The sequence below is a fragment of the Suncus etruscus genome, chromosome 4 (assembly GCF_024139225.1).
Source record: "Suncus etruscus isolate mSunEtr1 chromosome 4, mSunEtr1.pri.cur, whole genome shotgun sequence".
Lineage (NCBI taxonomy): Eukaryota > Metazoa > Chordata > Mammalia > Eulipotyphla > Soricidae > Suncus > Suncus etruscus.
This window is the reverse complement of record NC_064851.1, coordinates 16519690-16540452: the sequence shown is the minus strand read 5'-3', so window position 1 is coordinate 16540452 and position 20763 is coordinate 16519690. Positions and strand designations below refer to the sequence as shown.

The following is a 20763-nucleotide window of genomic DNA, read 5'->3' as shown; positions in this document are numbered from 1 at the left end:
TGGTGTGCCGGGATTCGAACTGATGACCTCCTGCATGAAAGGCAAATGCCTTACCTCCATGCTATCTCTCCGGCCCATGATGAATCTTCTATTTGCACCTATATCATACAGACCTTATGACTCAGAAGCCCCAAAGGAGTTATCAAATTTCTCCTGAGTTCCTTCCTTTTGTTCTGCTTCACTTGTTGCTTCCACTTTTGAGGAAAGTTATCCTTATCACCCAATTGCTCCAGAGCTGTGTATCCTTGAAGCAAAAAGTTGCTCTTTTTAGGAAAGGAAAATCTATTCTAAATTTCTATTCACACCCATTGTCACTCAGGGGTCACTCCTGGCTCTGTGATCAGAAGTCACTCCTGGCAGGCTTGGGGAAACATATGTCAGGATTTGAACCGGGTCCATCCTGTATTGGCTGCATGCAAGGCAAATGCCTTACCACTGTGCTATCGCTCAGGCCCCTATCCTAAATTCTTACCCATTATTTTCAGTTCTATCACCCTGCCTTACCAGAATAAAAGAATGTCAAGGGGAGATGAATAATGAAGTAAAAAATGTTTTATTTATATATTATGAAGTAAAACGTTTTATTTGAGCTTTTGAAGCAGGGGAGAGAGTAAGGTGTTTACAGAGAGTGCAGGTCTCTCAAGAAGCAGAAAGAACTGAGAACGTACATCTCAGGTGGAGATGCAGGCCACCCCCTCCTCCAGAATAGGGAGACACAGTGCTTGCCTTTGTAGAGTTTGTTTGTTTGTTTTTTCCCAGAACTGCCCCAATGTGGGGCTTTCTACCTAGACAAGATTCAACTGCTATAGCATTTACAAGGGGAAGAGCTGGAACCTTTTGGTGGCCCACCATTATGTCCTTATCACAACTGTTGGATTAACTAGTCAAGATGGCTTCTTTGCCTGTGTTTGTCCCACCTGGGTGGGAAGAATTCTGGATAAGAGCTCTAGCCCAACCTGTTCTCCACCCATAGGGGTGGTCCTATTCTTCCTAATAAAGACTGCAGCACAGGCAGATTGCTGCTGCTCATGATAGAAAGGTTCCTGGACCTTTTTCATCTCCCTGGCTTGGTGTGGATTATTTCCTGTGTCAGCTTTGTTTCCAGACCTAAGTCCCCAAATCCCCTTGGGATTGGGGTGTGAAGATTTATCTACACCTGGTGCTCAAATAGTGGGTGAGGTGCTTCCTGGGTGGACCAAGTGGATAATTAGGTGGATAATTCCCCCATTAGATAGGGGCTTTAATTCTGGTTTTGAAATGGGGGACCCTGGCCCTTCTTCATGCTCCTTAATACCTTTGCCTCATCTTTTACCATGTCCTTTATAAGAATAGTAACATATATACTATGCAGTTTGCATACTATGTATATTTATAAAGTATTCATGGTGTTATTCTTAATAGGCTTTATGATATTCCAGTCCTTTTTTTTTTTTTTTTTGCTTCTTTGGGCCACACCTGGTGATGCTCAGGATGATAAGGTAGGGAATTCCACAAGCACCCCTCTAATGACCCCAAGAAGCAGAGACCATGCAAAAGCAAGGGGTTTTATTTATTTACAAGCATGCAAGGGCTCCCTCAGAGGATGAGAGAGTGTCTCCAACCAGATCTAACAAGCCTTTATATAGTTTACAGTAGGGTGGTTCATTTCAGGGAGTACTGTCACTTGACATTTGCTCAGTTACATTTTTGCAAGATTTAGATAACCACAAGTCATAAGGTTTGCCACAGTTCAAATGTCAAGGGCAAGTCCTTGGAATTTAGGAAGGGGTGGGGTCCTGTGAAGCTCAACAGTTAAGATGTATCTTTTGGTCAAGGGCAAGGTTTTTAGGATTTAGGAAGAGGTGGGATCTAGGGTGTTAAGGGTCCTCAAGAAGCTGCAGAGAAAAAATTATTTTATATCTTTTACCTTTCAAGGGATTACTCCTGGCTATGTGCTCAGAAATTTCTCCTGGTTTGGGGGACCATATGGAACACTGGGGGATCGAACCGTGGTTTGTCCTAGATTAGCTTGCAAGGCAAATGCCTTACCACTTGTGCCACTGCTCCAGCCCCAGGTTTTGTGTGTGTGTGTGTGTGTGTGTGTGTGTGTGTGTGTGTGTGTGTGTGTGGTGTATTTAGGAGTGTACAGGCCAAGCTTTCTGAAAACTCTTCCACATCAGAAAGTAAAAGTGGGGCCGGGTAGGTGGCGCTGGAGGTAAGGTGTCTGCCTTGCAAGCGCTAGCCAAGGAAGGACCGCGGTTCGATCCCCCGGCGTCCCATATGGTCCCCCCAAGCCAGGGGCGATTTCTGAGCACATAGCCAGGAGTAACCCCTGAGCGTCAAACGGGTGTGGCCCAAAAACCAAAAAAAAAAAAAAAAAAAAAAGAAAGTAAAAGCACCTTCCCAGTGTTGACATGTACTCAAACTAAAAGCTCCAACTCCAATAATTCACTGCCCACCACTGGCTTTAAACCAGAGAAATCACCATCTGCCAAGATTAATATATAAGATGAAGGGAGTGCTGAAGATGAACTGCCTACTGGCTCTTCGGACTCCCAAATCCAAAAGCAGCGTCCCCCCCCCCCACCCACTGCAACCTGTCAGGGAGAGCTTGAGATGCAGTTCCTCTGCCCTACCCATCAGGATGATAGTCAACCCCCATCCTATGTGGGCATGGATTCACTCAGTCGATTCAGAAAAGCCTGTTCAAAGTATGGGCCGATTTCAGCAATTGTATTGAATTCCTTACTAACTTACAAGGGTTTTGGCCCCACCAGTGTTTTCAGACTAGTGCTAAGACCTGCCTGAACCCTTCACAATACATGCAGTGGAGAATGTGGCTCAGTGATGAAACCAAAACCAAGCATCATACTCTAGGTCATTCTGAAAGGATGATTTCAGGGGTTCAGTTAAATTCAGTGATGAACTTTTTTAGGGGAGGGGTCTTACGTGGATCTCCACAGGCAAGCCACTTTACCTCTTTCTGTTTTAGAGCTGGTCCATGAGGTGGCCCTGTGTGCTTGGGAAAAGATTGATGAAGCAATTGAATTTAAAGGCAGCTTTGCAAAGATCTTTTCTTTATGTGTTTTTTGGTTCTTGGCCACACCCAGTGACGCTCAGGGGTTACTCCTGAGCGTCACTGGGTGTGGCCAAAAAACAAACAAAACAAAACAAAAAAATGCATTAGCTTCTGAGAATGCCAATGAAGATTGCCAGGTGATCTTGCACCCTATTAGAGAAAAGGGGGGATGTAATGGGTTTTCTATGGTCAAAATGTTGGCTGAATTTTGAGTATAAGGCGAGTGCCAATGCTATGGCGGCCTATTCTATACTGCGACAGTCTCAGAAGAATTAAGCTGGATCATGCTATCCATCTAGACTCTAGGATACAGAGACTCCCACAATATCTACCTTTAAGGAAACCTCCTGGACCTTGTCCAAGATGTGGTAAAGGAAGCGGTTGGGCATGAAACTGTTATCCATTTGGTTATCATGTCTTGAGAAACTGGAGAAGAGGTCAACCCTGGCTTCACAAGTTCAGGGAAGATGCTTTAATTGTGGTAAACAGGCATTTCTGCAGAGACTTCAGGATTTCTCCTGGACTTGCCTCCTTGAGACTGAGATCTAATCATCTGTTCTTGGGAAACTGGGTGAGGAGACAGCTCCAAGACCTACAGAAATAGGGGACACTCTCACCTGTATACCCTTCCCCTCCCTAGCCCAGGCCAACAGAGCTGCAATCAGTAGATTTGCTTCCTGCTACTGCAGGAAGTTGTGCCTTAGATAGCCCCTGCCCTGAGACTGTGACTACAGTGACCACAACACCAGTCAGACTAACACCAGACCAGTGCTCCTTCAAATTAAAATCTGGTGTAAAGGGCCTGATTCCACCATTACTGTTGGCTTACTCATGGGGAGAAGCAGTCTAATTATTAAAGGAATTTCCATTCACACGCTGATAATAGTTTCTGATCATGTGAGAGAAATAATAATTGCCATTTTTATGCCGGCTGTTTGGACTTTTGAGAAGGGAGAGCACATTACCCAGCTTCTGTTACTTCCTTTTGTAATGTCTGGCAATTCTGATTATCCTAGCATTGGATTGGAGGATTTGGTAGTATCAACCCTCATGCCTCTGCTAATCCCCTGGTGGCCTTTATCTCTAAATTTACATAGGCAGAGCACCCACTGTTAACTCTTGATATTAATAGTAAGAGGTTTAAATAATAAAGCCCTAAAAGCAAGAGAAATGAAGAGAGAAAAAAGAAGAGCAAAGATGGGGGTATAAATTAGGAAAGGGAACACTAGGACAATGGTGGAGGGGGAAAGTGTCTACTCTAGAGGCAGGCTGGAGGAGAGGAAGGAAGCTAGGGACTCTGGAGAAGGAAGGTAGAGTAGACACTGATGAAGAGATTGGTGTTGGAACATTGTATGCTTGAAATGTAATAATGAATGACTTTGAAACTCTGTAATTCAGTGATTCAAATATTTTAAATTACTAAAAAAAAAAAAACAAAAAAAAGACCAGGTAATAACATTACACTATATGAAACTAAAAGTAAAATTTAAGCACATGGGCCGGGTGGTGGCGCTGGAGGTAAGGTGCCTGCCTTGCCTGCGCTAGCCTAGGACGGACCGCGGTTCGATCCCCCGGCGTCCCATATGGTCCCCCAAGAAGCCAGGAGCAACTTCTGAGTGCATAGCCAGAAGTAACCCCTGAGCGTCACAGGGTGTGGCCCAAAAAACAAAAAAAAAAAAAATTTAGGCACGTACTCTAAATATGCAGCAGATAAATAAAACAAGGCAGGTTTTAAAAGTTGCCAAATAATAGTCACAGATCACAAGACTTAAACATAGTGAGTTTTGGGGCCGGAGAGATAGCATGGAGGTAGAGCATTTGCCTTGCATGCAGAAGGACAGTGGTTCAAATCCCAGCATTCCATATGGTGCCCCGAGCCTGCCAGGAGCGATTTCTGAGCGTAAGTCAGGAGGAACCCGAGAGCTGCTGGGTGTGACCCAAAAAACAAAAAACCATAGTGATGGGCCCGGAGAGATAGCACAGCGGCGTTTGCCTTGCAAGCAGCTGATCCAGGACCAAAGGTGGTTGGTTCGAATCCCTGCCAGGAGCTACTTCTGAGCAGACAGCCAGAATTAACCCCTGAGCATCGCCGGGTGTGGCCCAAAAACAAAACAAACAAACAAAAAAACATATTGACTTTTTATTTAATAAGTATCATTCTGGCCGGAGAGATAGCACACCGGCGTTTGCCTTGCAAGCAGCCGATCCAGGACCAAAGGTGATTGGTTCGAATCCCGGTGTCCCATATGGTCCCCTGTGCCTGCCAGGAGCTATTTCTGAGCAGACAGCCAGGAGTAACCCCTGAGCACCGCTTTTTGGGTGTGGCCCAAAAACCAAAAACAAAAACAAACAAAAAAAAACACTATCATTCAATACCTAGGAGAGTCAAACATTTTCAGTCTCTTTTTTTTTTTTTTTTTTTTTTTTTTGGTTTTTGGGCCACACCCGGCGATGCTCAGGGGTTACTCCTGGCTGTCTGCTCAGAAATAGCTCCTGGCAGGCACGGGGGACAGGGGACCATATGGGACACTGGGATTCGAACCAACCACCTTTGGTCCTGAATCGGCTGCTTGCAAGGCAAACGCCACTGTGCTATCTCTCCAGGCCCCATTTTCAGTCTCTTAAGTCTGCATGATACACTCCTATGTTTAATAAATACTATTGTGTGGTCAGAGGGTTGTTTTTTGTTGGTTTTTTGGTTTGTATTGTTCTTGTTTTTGGGCCACACCTGGTGGTGCTCATGGGTTACTCCTGGTTCCATGCTTAGAAATCCTGGCAGGCTCAGGGGACCATATGGGATGCTGTAAATTGAACTCAGGTCCATCCTTGGTCGACTGCATGCAAGGCAAATGCCCTACCACTGTGCTATCTCTCTGGTCCATAATATAGGACAGGGGTGGGTAATTCAGCTCCTGGCCAAAATGAATGCAGCTCTTTGCCTCTTATCATTATTTTGTATATTGTAGCTCTTGGCCAAGTTTGAATTTTGTTTTGCTGCTTCTGAGGAGGGACCACTGAGGAGAGATCTCAAAGTGCATCCTCCCGTCTCCCATCCCTCGGAAACAACTGCACGGGCCAGCAAGTGGGGGACTCATGTGTCATATGTTGGGTTACATCTGGCCGTTAATTCTTAGTGTGGAGGATGCAGCACACCCTCACCATCACTGCAGGATTTTTACCCTCACTCAAAATGGCAAAATGCTATATGTTTAATATATTATTTTTAAAATTATATGCTTTTATGTGAGTGTCTGTTTTGGCAGGTCACTACATGGTGTGGCTCTCTGACTCTCACAGTTTAAAAATTTTGGCTCTTTGTGTTGAACTTGTTCACCACCCCTGATATAGGGGTTTAAAGTGTTTGTCTAGCATTCAGATGGCCTCGATTTGATCCCAGCCAGGGACCCTTTTATTTTTTTTTAAAAAAGAAGAGCTTACTAAACTTTCTGCTAGTGCTTCAAAGAATTCATTGTGAGTCAATAATTTTCAAAAATATTTTCCTATCTCTTCCATGTCTTTAGTTTTTCTTTCAGTTTTCTATTTTTTTAAAAACATGTTGCCTTTGGTTTCCCTAAAATGTATTATTATCAGTTATGTCAACTATGTAATGCATTTTCTTTAAATAAATTAATTAAAAAAAAAGAAAAGCAGGTGGGGCCGGAGAGATAGCATGGAGGTGGGGCATTTGCCTTGCATGCAGAAGGATGGTAATTCGAATCCCAGCATCCCATATGGTCTCCAGAGCCTGCCAGGAGCGATTTCTGAGCATAGAGCCAAAAGTAACCCCTGAGCGCTGCCAGGTGTGACCTAAAATCTAAAAAAAAAAAAAAAAAAAAAAGAGGAAAAAAAGAAAAACAGGGTAGACATGGCTGGGGCCAGAGAGATAGCACAGCGGCAAAGGGTTTACCCTGGACTGATGGTGGTTCGAATCCCTGTATCCCATCCCATCCCCACCCCTCCCTCCCACCCACCACCAACCCCACTCCCCACCCCGTGCCTGCCAGGAGTAACCTCTGATCCCTGCAGGGTGTGACCCAAAAAACAAAAAAACAAAAACAAGATGGGAAGATTAACTGGTACATGAATAGGCACTTGCAAACATGTACTATTTGCTAAACAGATTGATCTAACAGAGTGTAGTAATGCACTTTATTTTTGAGCAGCAGTTTTCTTTTTTCCAGGTATTTGTCCTAGCAGCTAGAAAGCATAAGAGTAAGACATCCTATTACCTTATCTCCACGGATCCTACAGATTTATCTCGTGAAGGGTTAAATTACATAGGCAAACTCAGACAAGAGCAGCCTGGTTTTGCTGTCTTTTCTTTTTGAAAAACATTATTGGGTAGGCCAGAGTGATAGTAGAGTAGGTAAGGCACTGTGCCTTGAAGGTGGCTGGCTTAAGTTAGGTTTCCAGCACCTAATATAGTTCCCTGAGCACTGTCAGGAGTGACCTCAGAGTGCAGAGTGAGGAGTAAGCCCTGTGCACCGTCAGTGTGATACTCCCCGCAAAAAAACTCCAAAAATAATATTAGGAGCTTGAGAGATAATACTTTGTGGGTAGAGCACTTACCTACCTTACATATGGTCAGCCTGAGTTCAATCCCCAGTGCCACATATGATCCCCTGAGCACTGCCAGGAGGGATCCCTGAGGCAAGAGCAAGGAGTAATCCCTGAGTGTATAGCCTACTGTGACCCAAAATCTCCAAACAATAATAATAATAAAAGTGGGGGAACAGCCAGAGAGATAATATAGAGTTAATGCTTTTTACCTTCCATACACTGTGACCTAGCTTGTTTTTTGTTTGTTTTAAATCTTTATTTAAGCACCATGATTACAAGCATGTTTGTAGTTATAGTTGGGATTCAGTCATAAACTTAATACCCCCCACCCTCCCCAGCCCCTGCTTATTTATTTCCTATACTAGTTTATTTTTACCCTCTACCAGGATAGAATAAGCATTATCAGTACAAACTGAAGTTAACCCATTGCTGTCACTGCAGTTACTTTAGAAAACCTAGTTCTCTTCCCTTCTGCGACATCAGGCAGAGGGTGATGTGATCCAGTTGAAATCCTGGCAACCCACAGCACCACGGGGTTCACTCCTGAACACAAAGTCCTCATGTGTGTAATAGTGTGGCCTATCCCTTCCCCAAGTCTCCTTTTTGTTGTTGTTGGTTTTTTGTTGTTGTTGTTTTGTTTTTTTTTGATTTTTGAATCAGGCCCAGCAGAACTCAGGGGTTACTCCTGGCTCTACACTCAGCCTCGGGGGATGGGATGTGGGGATTCGAACCACTGATCTTCTGCATGCAAGGCAAACGCCTTACCTCCATGCTATCTCACCAGCCCCTGTTGCTGTTGTTGTTGTTGTTTTGTTTTGTTTTGGTCACACCCTGCAGTGCTCAGGATCCTGGTAGGCACAGTGTGTGTGTGTGTGTGGGGGAACCATATGGGAAGCCAGGATTCAAACCACCATCCGTCCTGGATCAGCTGTGTGCAGGGCAAACGACCTAGCGCGGTGCTATCTCTCCAGATCCTCCCCCCCCCTTTTTTTTTTAACTGGAAGGAGCCCCTTGGTTCCATTCTGTGGGGCCAGCCACTCTTGCTGATATCAACGAAGAGAGCTCTGAAACATTGGCGGACAATGAGACATTATCTGGCACCGCACTAGATAACACGAGCATTCATCCTTCTGTGTCCACGTTTCGAAGATGAGTCCCTGCAACTCTGCTGAGGGCCCTGGGATGCGCTGGAAGCTCCTTCCAGTAGGTGCGCGCACAGAGGCCAGCCAGAGTGGTGCGCTCTGGGTTGGGGAATTCAGTTCCCCGAATCCTCAAGTCCCCCCGGGGGGGGATGTGTTTAGCTGAGCTCCCCAGGACCCCTAGACTCGGGACAGGGGACCGAAAAGGCTTCTTCAAGAGTGGGGAGCCGGTCTTTTTGCCCATCATCCAGGCCCTCCACTGTTTCCACTTCCAGCTCTGCTGAATTTCGCCCTGCTCTGGGGTTCTCACACCTCATGGAAATCGTGGGTAGGGATGATGGGCAAAGGGACCTCCTGTCCTTCCAGCAGCAGCCAGGACTCCCCACCACTTCCAAGACGGGGCCCCTCCGCTGCTCTGGGATTCCATGCACCCACTTCCACGTGCCCCCTGCAGTGAGGAGAGATCGAGGCCCGTCCTCAGACTGGCGCAAAATCCAGGTGTCCAGGCGCGCAGCCTTATCAGTCCTGGGGTGCCAGGTGGGGAGAGGAGGATACGAGGGCGCACACCTCAGCGGGGTCCTCTCCAAGTGCCAGAAGGCCGGGGAGATCTGCGATGGCACATGGGGGACAAAGGGGGACATAGGGTTCATGAACGGAACTGGCCCTTCGGGTCCTCCACGGGCTGGAAGGCGAGAGCGCAACACGCATGGGGCTTTTCCTCCCCAAGGCCGCTGGCCTCCCGGGGGCCACAGGGAACCACTTACCTGCGGGGGTGCTGCTGGGGTTCTGTGGGGCCTAGGCCACTGTGGGCTGGGAGTTTGGAAGGAGCGAGTCTGGAATGCGCTGAATGAAGGCTGGACCTCCCTTTCTGGACACCCCCACTACTCCTGGCTGTCTGTTCCTTTGATCTCTGGGCTCACCCACTTCCTTTTCCTCTTGGTGCAAGCCCAGCTCCTAGCCCAGAAGCAGCTGCACCTATCTGGGGGTGAGAGATTCGGGGAGAGAGGTTCAGTGGGGAGCAGTTGGGGGGACCCATTGCCACGCATGCTTTTTTGGTTTTTCGGGCCACACTCGTTTGATGCTCAGGGGTTACTCCTGGCTAAGCGCTCAGAAATTGCCCCTGGCTTGGGGGGGACCATATGGGACGCCGGGGGATGAACCACGGTCCGTCCTACGCTAGCGCTTGCAAGGCAGACACCTTACCTCTAGGGCCACCTCGCCGGCCCCTACGCATGCCTTCTTGCACCCTGGCCTCGCGTCCTGCCCACGCAGCGGTCCCGAATGGCCCAAGAAGGGGAAGGGGAGGGCGAGCCAGGCAGGAAGGTTCCTTTCGGAGAGATTCCCACCGAAGGATACTAGCTCCTGGGAACCACCGAGGAGGAACCGGATCGCGGGGGCGCCGCCCCCTAAACCCCAGGGTTCACCCACCACACATCTCTTTTAGGCTGCGCGCCCACAAGGACACTCAGAAAACCAAGGTGGCCACCGATGCTGAGGAAGCCCGAAGGCTGGGAGCTCAGCGCCCAGGACTCCAGAGTGGCTGGCGAGGGAGAGGGACCTCAGAACAGAACCCCACTGGGCAGTTTCTCCTTGGACGCACTCCCGTTTGCCAGACTTCAGAGCGCACTGGCTTAAAGCCGTCCTTGAGCACTCCATCACCATCCACTTTCTGGGAAAGCTGCAAGGCAAGGACTTTCGATTACTCCCCCCCCAAAAAACAAACCCACCCTCTGTGGAGCATTATCACTGAACCTTGCATATCTGTGATTGTATATATATAATCTTATCTCCTTGACCAAACCTAAATTTCCTTGAAGACAGTCAGATTTCTCTTTTTTGGGGGAGGGGGCCACACCCGGCGATGCTCAGGGTTACTCCTGGCTCTCTGCTCAGAAATCACTCCTGGCAGGCACGGGGGACCATATGGGATGCCGGGATTCCAACCACCATTGGTCTTGGGTCAGCGCTTGCAAGGCAAACGCGCTACCGCTGTGCTATCTCTCCGGCCCCAGTCAGATTGATCTTATCTTTCACTCAGCACTAGTTTGGAGCTGGGGGGAGTCGTGGCTATGCCTTTTCATTAAATGAAAGAAAGCTGCAGTCCCGATGATTTTGGGGGGAGTAGTAAAGGGAATACCATACATGTCCAGGCTGGTTTTTTTTTTTTTTTTTTGGGTCACACCCAGCGGTGCTCAGGAGTTACTCCTAGCTGTCTGCTCAGAAATAGCTCCTGGCAGGCACGGGGGACCATATGGGACACCGGGATTCGAACCAACCACCTTTGGTCCTGTATCGGCTGCTTGCAAGGCAAACGCCGCTGTGCTATCTCTCCGGGCCCGTCCAGGCTGTTTTCACCACAGGAGTTGTCAATGTGTTTCCCCGATTGGCAGCAGCCTAATGTTATTGTTGTTGTTGTTATATTATTATTTTGCCGGGAGGACATACCAGGCAGTGCTCAAGGCAGCTCTGTGCTCAGGGATGATACCTGGCGAGTATGGGGGGACCATAAGGAGACCCACAGGGTTGAATCCTGGTCATCTGTGTGCAAAGCAAGTGCCTTAAGCACTGCCATCTGGCCTCTAATGCATTTGATATTGGACCAAATAACCAATTATATGAGGTAACACCTTTAAAGAAAGCAAATCTCATTTGAATATATACGTTCTGGTAATTCTTGTTAAGTTATGAGTCCCATCAGGCTTGTCAGACTTGACACAGGAGGGAGAACAAACTGCAATAAAGGTCAGTAAATGCACATGCAGCTGATGGAGAGGCTGAAGGTTATAAATGTGACAACTGTCTTGATTGTCTGGGGTCGTGTGGGCAAAAAAGGCATCTGCACTCCCGTGTCATTGCAGAGCTATTTACAATGGCCAGATTCTGGAAAGGACCCAAGAGCGAGAACAGATGAGTGGCTAAAGAAACCATAGGACAGTGGGTAGGGTGTTTGCCTTGCATGCAGCTGACCAGGGTTCAATCCCTGATATGGTCTCCTGAGCCTGTCAAAAATAATTTCAGAGCCAGGAGTAGCCCAGTGCTACCAGGTGTGGCCCAAAAGGGCTTTGGACCCCTCCACTTCAAAGAAGGTTCTCTTGCTTTGTCTGCCCCCAGGTGGGACCAGTCGCCTTCATCCAGAATCAGCAACGCTGGAGCACTCAGCAAGGTCTGTGGAGACTGTCTGCAACTGGGGGAGCACAGCACCTGCCTTTGCAGACTAGCAGCCTCGACCTCTACCTTCAGCGGACCGGCAAGAAAAATACAGTAAATCACAGCAGGCCCCGCCCCTCCTTCCCACCGGCAGCTGCGCATGCGCCCTGGACTCCTGACGTCAGCAGCCTAGAAAGCAGCTGTAACGGACAACAGGCCACGCCCCTCCCTTCACCTTAGTCACGAGCGCCATCTAACGGCTGTTCAAGACTGTGCCCAGGAAGCGCTGACAAGGGACTGCAAAGTCTTGCCTGTCTCCTTCGTCCTCTGAACAGGCCTTAGACTAGGAACTCAACCAAACGAAGATTCAACACACAGTGGACTAGGAGAAAAGAAACTTGGATGTCCTAGATTATCAACAGTGCTTGTGTAATAACACAAAAAGGTGGAAAATCTTCGTATCCTCCTGCCCCAACTTCTTGTTTATCCCACCTGAATGATCCTAACCATGATCAAAATCACTCACGACTGGAATGGGCAGGACTGCTTGGAGGGAGAGAGAGGGATGCTGCCTAGTTCAATCACTATGGAAGACAGTATGGAGGGTTCTCAAAAAGTCAAAACAGGGCTCCCACCTGACCCAGCACTTCTACGTCTTGGTATCTACCAGCAGGACATAACAAATTTTCATGTAAAAGGACACATGCACACCGGTTGTCATTGCACCACCCAGCACAAGAGCTACCATCCGGAATCCATCTACATGCCCAGCAACAGATGATTGGATGATGAAAGTATGGTGCAGGTGTATAAGTCCACAATTCAACACTATGCATGCAAGGAAGGATGGAATCATGCAACCTGAATGAAACTGAAAATTAGCGTGTCAAGTGAGTCAAAAGGATAACAACAGATGATTTATCTCTGGTCACAAGAACATACAGGGTGAAAAGCCTGGCTACCAAGCGGAATTCCCCAGTTACTCATGCCCTTGCACATAAAAATGAAAAGCACAGGCCAGGAAAGAAACTTATGAAGCAATAAAAAGAGTTGGATATGGGGCCGGGAAGGTGGCATGCGCTAGAGGTAAGGTGTCTGCCTTGCAAGCGCTAGCATAGGACGGACCGCGGTTCGATCCCCCTGCGTCCCATATGGTCCCCCCAAGCCAGGAGTGATTTCTGAGCGCATAGCCAGGAATAACCCCTGAATGTCAAATGGGTGTGACCCAAAACAAACAAAAACAAACAAAAAAGAGTTGGATATGAAGTAACAAATGTAGTGACTTGAACACATCAATGGTGTTAAGGTCCTCAGTACATGCACTTATGCGGCATATGTATAAAGACACATATATCAGTTAAAGAGCCAACAATATCCCGAGCAGGAGATCCAAATGACTACAGACTTTTAAAATGTTTATAATGTTGTCTGTCAAGGAGGCAGATTGAGGTGGGACGGACCCTGGGGACACCTGTGGCAGGAAGGTGACATTGTTCTTGGGATTGGAGCTGGAACATTGAAATCCTGAATCTCCACTATGATTCTATGTAAGACATGTGCCTTAATATTGAAGATTTAAAGTAAGCTTAAAAACCTTAAAAATTGGGGCCGGAGAGATAGCATGGAGGTAAGGCATTTGCCTTTCATGCAGAAGGATGGTGGTTCGAATCCCAGCGTCCCATATGCCTGCCAGGAGCGATTTATGAGCGTGAAGCCAGGAGTGACCCCTGGGCACTGGTGGGTGTGACCCCAAAAACAAACAAAAAAAAAAAACCTTAAAAATTGGGAAAACTCACTAACAAAGGTCAGAAGTGACATTTTGGAAGAGAAAACAGTACATTGTATCCAACATGAACTATCAAGAAGGAAATTTCAAGGTTCTCCCCTTTTGGGTTGGAGAAAAAGGGGCCCAACTTTGATTTTGTAGGTGTACTTAATAATAGATGAGTAACACACAAACCCTCCCATCAAGGACTGTGCAGGCTCACAGAGATCGGGTTGATGCAAAAGGACTGCAAATCCAAGGTGCACTGCCGAATTGTAGGGGGCCTGCACAGCAGAGCACTAAGGACACTATCTCTAAGTCAAAGTCCTTGTAGCTCTAGGGCTCTGAAGGAGGGTGAGACACGGTCTCATCTGTACTGGTCGGAAAGGTCAGGTTTGCACATATGGGTTGTTGGCATGCAGTTTCTCTCATTGTAGGGTCCCTATACTATTTGGGAAGAGGGTAGAGTTTGGGCTCTTGCCTCTGTCTTCACTTGTGTCAAATCTGCAAGAGCCTTAATGCAAGTCAAGTTCATATCAGAATGTCAGGTTGTTTGAATTGAGTGGGGATTTGTAGAGTGTTCTGCTTTGGCTGTCAAAGGGGGTGCACTGAGGATCATGGTATCTGCCGTTTCAAGCAGCTATTTCATTTCCCTCAGTGTCTGTAACCTTTCTAGCACAGTTAAAGAGCCTGACTCAGACCTTTCAGTTCTCTTCAGCTCATCCCATACTATTTCTAACTGATCGCCAACACTTAACCCCATACATCTTTCATTAGAAGCCACATTTCTTCTGAGTAGGTGGTAAACAAATCCTTGGTATTCTTTGCATCTTCATGTATTGTTTTGTTTCTCAGGCACTTCAAAAACTTCACAGCTATTCTTGCCTCCATGATGTTTTTTTTTTTTTTTTTTTTTTTTTTTTTTTTTTTTTTTTTTTTTTTTTTTTTTGGTTTTTGGGCCACACCCTGTGACGCTCAGGGGTTACTCCTGGCTATGCACTCAGAAGTTGCTCCTGGCTTCTTGGGGGACCATATGGGGCACCGGGGGATCGAACCGTGGTCCGTCCTAGGCTAGCGCAGGCAAGGCAGGCACCTTACCTCCAGCGCCACCGCCCGGCCCCCATGATGTTTTTTTGGAATGTTCTTCATAACGTCTCTTAAGAGTGGAGCCAGGCTGATAAACTTTCGGACCATTTGGAAGAAAGCATGAATCACTTAGCAACTGGGGAGCTTGCCAGATTTGAAACAGGGTTTTGAGAAAACAAGTCAGTACTTTAGAAAAATTGACAAGGGGATTCATGAAATAAAAGAGGCTTGGGGAGGGGGTGCGGTGAGGTGGCGCTAGAGGTAAGGTGTCTGCTTTGCAAGCGCTAGCCAAGGATCACGACCGCGGTTCGATCCCCCGGTGTCCCATATAGTCCCCCCAAGCCAGGGGCGATTTCTGAGCGCTTAGCCAGGAATAACCCCTGAGCATCGAACGGGTGTGGCCCAAAACACCAAAAGAACAAAAAAACAAAAAAAGAGGCTTGGGAAGACCTTGCATAGGGAGGTCTTTAGCGCCATCAACTGGATGGTGACTGCATGAGGAAGGGTTGGACACATGGATGAATCCCAAGGACTCGGGAGAATAACAAAAATGCTCCAGGGAGAAAACTCCTTCCATTGGTTCATACTTATACTTATTTGTTTTGGATGAAGAACTAGATTAGAGATCCCTATCAGGCCAATTTCTTTCTTTCTGATTGTGATCTTGGATTCATTCAGTCAACATAGTTAAACTATTCTTTTTTTTTTTTTTGGTTTTTGGGCCACACCTGGCGGTGCTCAGGGGTTACTCCTGGCTGTCTGCTCAGAAATAGCTCCTGGCAGGCACAGGGGACCATATGGGACACCGGGATTTGAACCAACCACCTTTGGTCCTGGGTCGGCCACTTGCAAGGCAAATGCCGCTGCGCTATCTCTCCGGGCCCAACTATTCTTTGATATTGTCTCGGCTACTGCTCTGTGCCAGAGAAGCTATGGGCACAAGAGAAATGAGTCTAAAAGTGGAGTAAAAGTCAAGTGAATTGTGCACCCAGTCAGACTTACCAACCTGTACGGGGGAGATACACATAGGTGAGGACTTGAGGGTGCTGATAGGGCCTCCCACTTTGAGTAGTTGCTGACATTCACATATCACACTGGGAGCAACAGAATTGCTGATCCCCTCTTGAGGACTTAAGGCCCTGTAAATTAGGTGGTCCCTCATGAAGATTTTCAGCACATTAGGCACCTGGCAAGGATGCACTGTCCAGCAGAGATGTACAGGGAGCAGTGTCAGATGACCTGACCACATTGGCAGTGCTTAGTTGTTTCTAAGGTTACAGCTATGGGCTGCAACTTTGGTTGCGCTGGTGATCCTGTTGTGCCAGGGATCCACCTATAGGCGATTTACATGCAAGGCACACGTTACCCTGATTGTCTCTCTAGACTTCTGCTGCCATTTTAGTTATGCATTTATTTTGCTTTTTAGGCCACATGTGGTGGTGTTCAGAGCTTCCTTCTGATTCTACTCATGGGACTCTAGTGGGTGCTGGGGAAACTAATCTAGGTCAGGTTTGCGCCAGGCAAATTCCCATCCCAAAGTACTATCACTGCCTCCTGTCTGCTCCCATTTTAAAGGCAGGTCCCTCAAGTGCAGGGTAGAGAACCCTACTTTGGATCTTTTTCAGTGTCTACATAGTGAGCATTCTCTTTAGGTTTGTTCCAGCCCAAGGAAATGAGGGGCTGAGCATTGGAACACTCCTTAGATTTTCCTGCACAAAAACGTTTCTGGCAACAAGCTTCTGACAGTTGTTTATACTGTTTGTTGCCAGGTTCTGAATCTGCTGTATAATATTTATTGGACAATACAATATTGAACTTTATGTGATGTATCACACAGATTTTTAAATACTTTTTAGTTGGGGAGCCCTGTGGTTCTGGGGATCAGTCTCTTGCTTTAGGCCTCAAACATATTAGCCATTAGCTATATTTTTGACTATTTCCCTGATTACTTTTTATTCATGTTTAGTATCAGTATTCTGTGGTGAGAGTACTGGTCTGATGTCTTTGGAAGTATGGTACTTGGGACAGACATATTGTTTATAGAGGGCTCAAAGTTACAGCGTGATGCCCGCATGGCATTTTTCTCTGGCATGATTATCGTATTTGCCCTGCATATATTTTTTATTTACACTTGACTATTTACACTTGACTATTTGACTTTGGTATTTTGTTAAATTTTGTATATTTCTGAAACATTTCTGAAGAATTGCTGTTTTATCAAGACTTTCTCTACATTTTTATTATTGTACCTTTGAACATGGACACTAAATCAATGTAGGGAGATGTCCCTTCCATATATACTTTGTCTCTTAGCCGCATCAGTGGTGCTCAAGAATTCTTCCTGGATCTGTGCTTACAGAATCCCTCTTTGCATTGCCAGGGATTGAACCCTGCTTGGCCACTTGTAAGGCAACCAATTTACCCTTTATACTGTCTCTCCCAGATGACTTTGGGAGGTGCACATTTCTTTGATGCTGCTAGTTTTCCTAAAAGTTTAGTGATTCTCTCTCTCTCTTTATTTATTTATTTTTTTTTGTGATTCTCAAAATTGGGTCCTGAAGCTTTTTCCCAGTCATTCTCTGCTGAGCCTAGGTGAAAACAAGACTTATCCCACATTTATCCATGACTTGAGTAATCATGGATAAACAGACATGACTATGTGGACAATTGGATGTGACCATAGCCAATCTTTGGCTATGGTGCTTCTTGAACTTCCCAGGTATTAGCTGACACTCAGGGCACTGTCCATACTGTCTCTTGATGATATTCCCTGCTCCACTGGGGGCTACATATCCCAATTGCTGCTGTTTACTAAGGGTGATAGTGGCCGCCGAGGCTGGAGGTGAAACTGAACTCCAGCATCCCTAAAATTCCCTTGTGATTTTCCCCATGTCCCCTTGTGTGACCTCTTTGTTCACAGCCCTGAGGTTGGGAGAAGTCCCAGAGTCAGTCTACTCTTTCCCACATTGGACTCTAGATTTAGTCCAGAGCTGGGGTTTGTCTATGGGGGACTTTCTAGTCCTCTGAAGATCTGGGTTCCACATATTACATTTCAGTTTGGAGCCCAAAATAGATGTTCTCCTCTTTCTTTAAGGCAATGCTTTACTTTTGTGTGTGTTTTTTTCTCCTCAAAGTGCCAATGTGGATTCATTATTTGCTTGGCCATCATGGTCACTGCACAGATAATCATATGTCCAGCCTACTTGTTGGCATTATAGCCTCCAATTAAAGGTGTTGTGACATTTCCAGTGTGGCTGTTATTTGGCTCTGTGCTTCGCTTTGAATAATTGCTCCATGTTTGTTTAGTTAAGGTATACTAAAATCCTAAAAAGTGTGGAATTCACACTGATGACGAGTATTAAATCAATGAAAGCTGATGCACATTTGAAGACTTTTGCTCACAGTACAAGAGGAAAACTGTGTACTTCAACTTTACGATATTCTCAAGTAAATTCCTAACCCCTTGAAGATAAAATGCCACCTACTGGGAAGTCCTTGGGTACATAGAAACCATAGACTTGACTAGCCTAGCACTGGGCCTTACTTATCTCTCTGATTTATTAGCTCTGGGAGGCCTGAATAGCATTTTCCAGGTACATCAGCATGTTACCTGACAGGGATAGGGAAAACAACAGCCCTTCAGCAACTTTAGGTGTTTATGGCAGGAGAGGAAAGAGGTAAGGTTCACAGCCATCGATGCCCTCAGCAGCATGCTTCAAAGGATCCATGTACTAAAACTATGATCATCTTTGAAAAAAAGAGTTAAAAACATTTCTCTTCCCACTCCTATTAAATCTGCAAGAAAACAGCATCAACATGGCACAGGTAAGTATAGTCAATATTCCTGTCACCTCAGTCTAATCCAGTCCCTTTTCCACTACCCCAGAGTCCCTTTCGCCTCATTCATGTGCCCCGACTGGCTTGTCTGCTCTACATCCACCTCTGATGGGATGTACCAGAGGCCTCTGAACTCTGTGCTCCTTTGCTGCCTCTGCTTTTCCCCTGGGTGCATTCTTCCTGATGCTCTGTCTGTCCCTCTTCAGGAACAAATGCTATGTTTCATATGATCCTCATATCAAGCCCCTCTTCTCAGCCCCCAGTAAGTTCCTTGGAACAATTGTTATGATATTCAGTGTAGGCTCTGAGGAGGAATACATTGGGGCTCCCCTTTGAAGCCTCATCCCCCATCCTTTCTTAGGTCAAGTTACCTAGGGAGAAAGGATGGGGAATGAGGCTTCAACCTTCTCAACTCCAAAGGTCAGTGCTAAGATCCTTGGACAATGGGCGAAAATGATCGGTGGTCATTGCTATCTTGCGCTATCTTCAAATTTGTGCACTTAAGCAGCCACAAGCAGGTGGTAGAAGAAGCCATCAAATACCTGGTGACTGAGAGTCTCTGAGGAAGCTCAGACATAAAATTCTTGGTAGGAACTCAATGGTCAGGGGAGGAAGTGGGCAGGAATAAGAGAAGATTCCTTGGGTTCCTGGTTTCTTCGCTATCAACACTGAACATGAGAGCCTGTTTGATCCTCTTAACATTCCAACCTCTGCTTTTGGAGGTCTCAAATGTCTAGAAGGTGGGCAGAAAGCAGGGCACAGAGACCTCCTTAGAGTTGGTAGAAAAGATCAAATAGAGCCCGGAGAGATAGCACAGCGGCGTTTGTCTTGCAAGCAGCCGATCCCGGACCAAAGATGGTTGGTTCGAATCCCGGTGTCCCATATGGTCCCCTGTGCCTGCCAGGAGCTATTTCTGAGCAGACAGCCAGGAGTAACCCCTGAGCACCAAAAAAAAAAAAAAAAAAAAAAAAGAAAAGATCAAAGTAGACAGGAGTGATCAGGGCCCACATTTATGACTAAGTAGGAAAGGAATTAGCACGAGCAATTCAAATGTTCAGAAACTTGAGGCTTCGCCTTGCACCAGTCAGTCAATTAATACTTCTGGGTGGGAAGTGAAGTATATTTCAGTTCAAATCTAGAGTGTTCAAAGCAGGAACAGTCGTCTACAGATCTGGGTGTCTTTGTGAAACCGCATTTTCTCCCTGACATTGCACGAGAGCAAAATTTGCTTATCATCATGCATGATAACTGATTCTGCTCTGTTGTGGGGTTCCTTGAGTCTGGATCTCTCAGCTACAGAGATTGGTGCTGGCAGAATCCAATATATGCTGCAGCAGGTGCAAAGGGTGAAGGGACCTGTTGGATGATGCTCTTTCCTAGGTGTTCCAGTGGCACAGAGACCCTACACTACCCCCTCCAGCTTCCCCCAGGTTGTCTGCTGATCATCTTTACCCCTCTTTGGCTCCATAGGTGGACAAAAAAATTGGAATTGTTGGGGATGTGGCTGACATAGATAGCTTCAGTTTAGTCCAGAGCCCTAAGCTCTATGAAAATATCACTGCACAAGACTTTATAGGTAATGCTGTATTACTGGCTAGCCTTATTCCCCTCTCCAGTAGGGATGCTCTCCATGGCTTTGTACTAAGGCTAAGCCTGGGTCCTGCACCTGTGCACTAGCCCATCATCCTTCCTCATTCTGACCTGTGCAGAAATTTTGTGCAGACCTCATCTTCTCCTCGGAAATGTCCAGAAAGAAAAAGGTGGCAGTGTTACCTGTGCCCCACTCTGGGCCCTCCTACCCTGTCTGCACTTTGGCGAGGATAAACAAATATAACAGAAACAGAGGGCCCAGAGATAGGGTGGCATATGATAAGGTCCATGATTACACAGGGCTGAGTTTCTTTTGATTATAGGTACAACCCAGGCACAGTTCCCAGGAAATTTAGGTATAGCCTTGGAGACTACCCAGCAAGCTGTGTGTGGCCCAGGGAGCACCAGAAAAGTGCTTGGATCCCTGTAATTTCCTAGCTGAGAATTCTAGGAGAGTCTCACATGCCAGAGAAAGCTCTCTAGGAGTGTCCTTCCACCCCCTACCAAAACTGAATAATTCCCTGTAGTGGGACTGGCACCATAGTATAGCAGGTAAGTAGTTTGCCTTGGATGCAGCTGAC

The 20763-nt window shown here is 46.6% G+C and overlaps 1 non-coding gene across 1 annotated transcript; it reads right to left on the bottom strand.

Moving 5' to 3' along the window:
- Window positions 1–7993: 7993 nt before the first annotated feature.
- Window positions 7994–8129, bottom strand: LOC126007696 (small nucleolar RNA SNORA66). Its single transcript, XR_007495192.1, has one exon. It is a non-coding gene; the product is annotated as a small nucleolar RNA SNORA66 (small nucleolar RNA).
- Between the last annotated feature and the right edge of the window lie 12634 nt (window positions 8130–20763).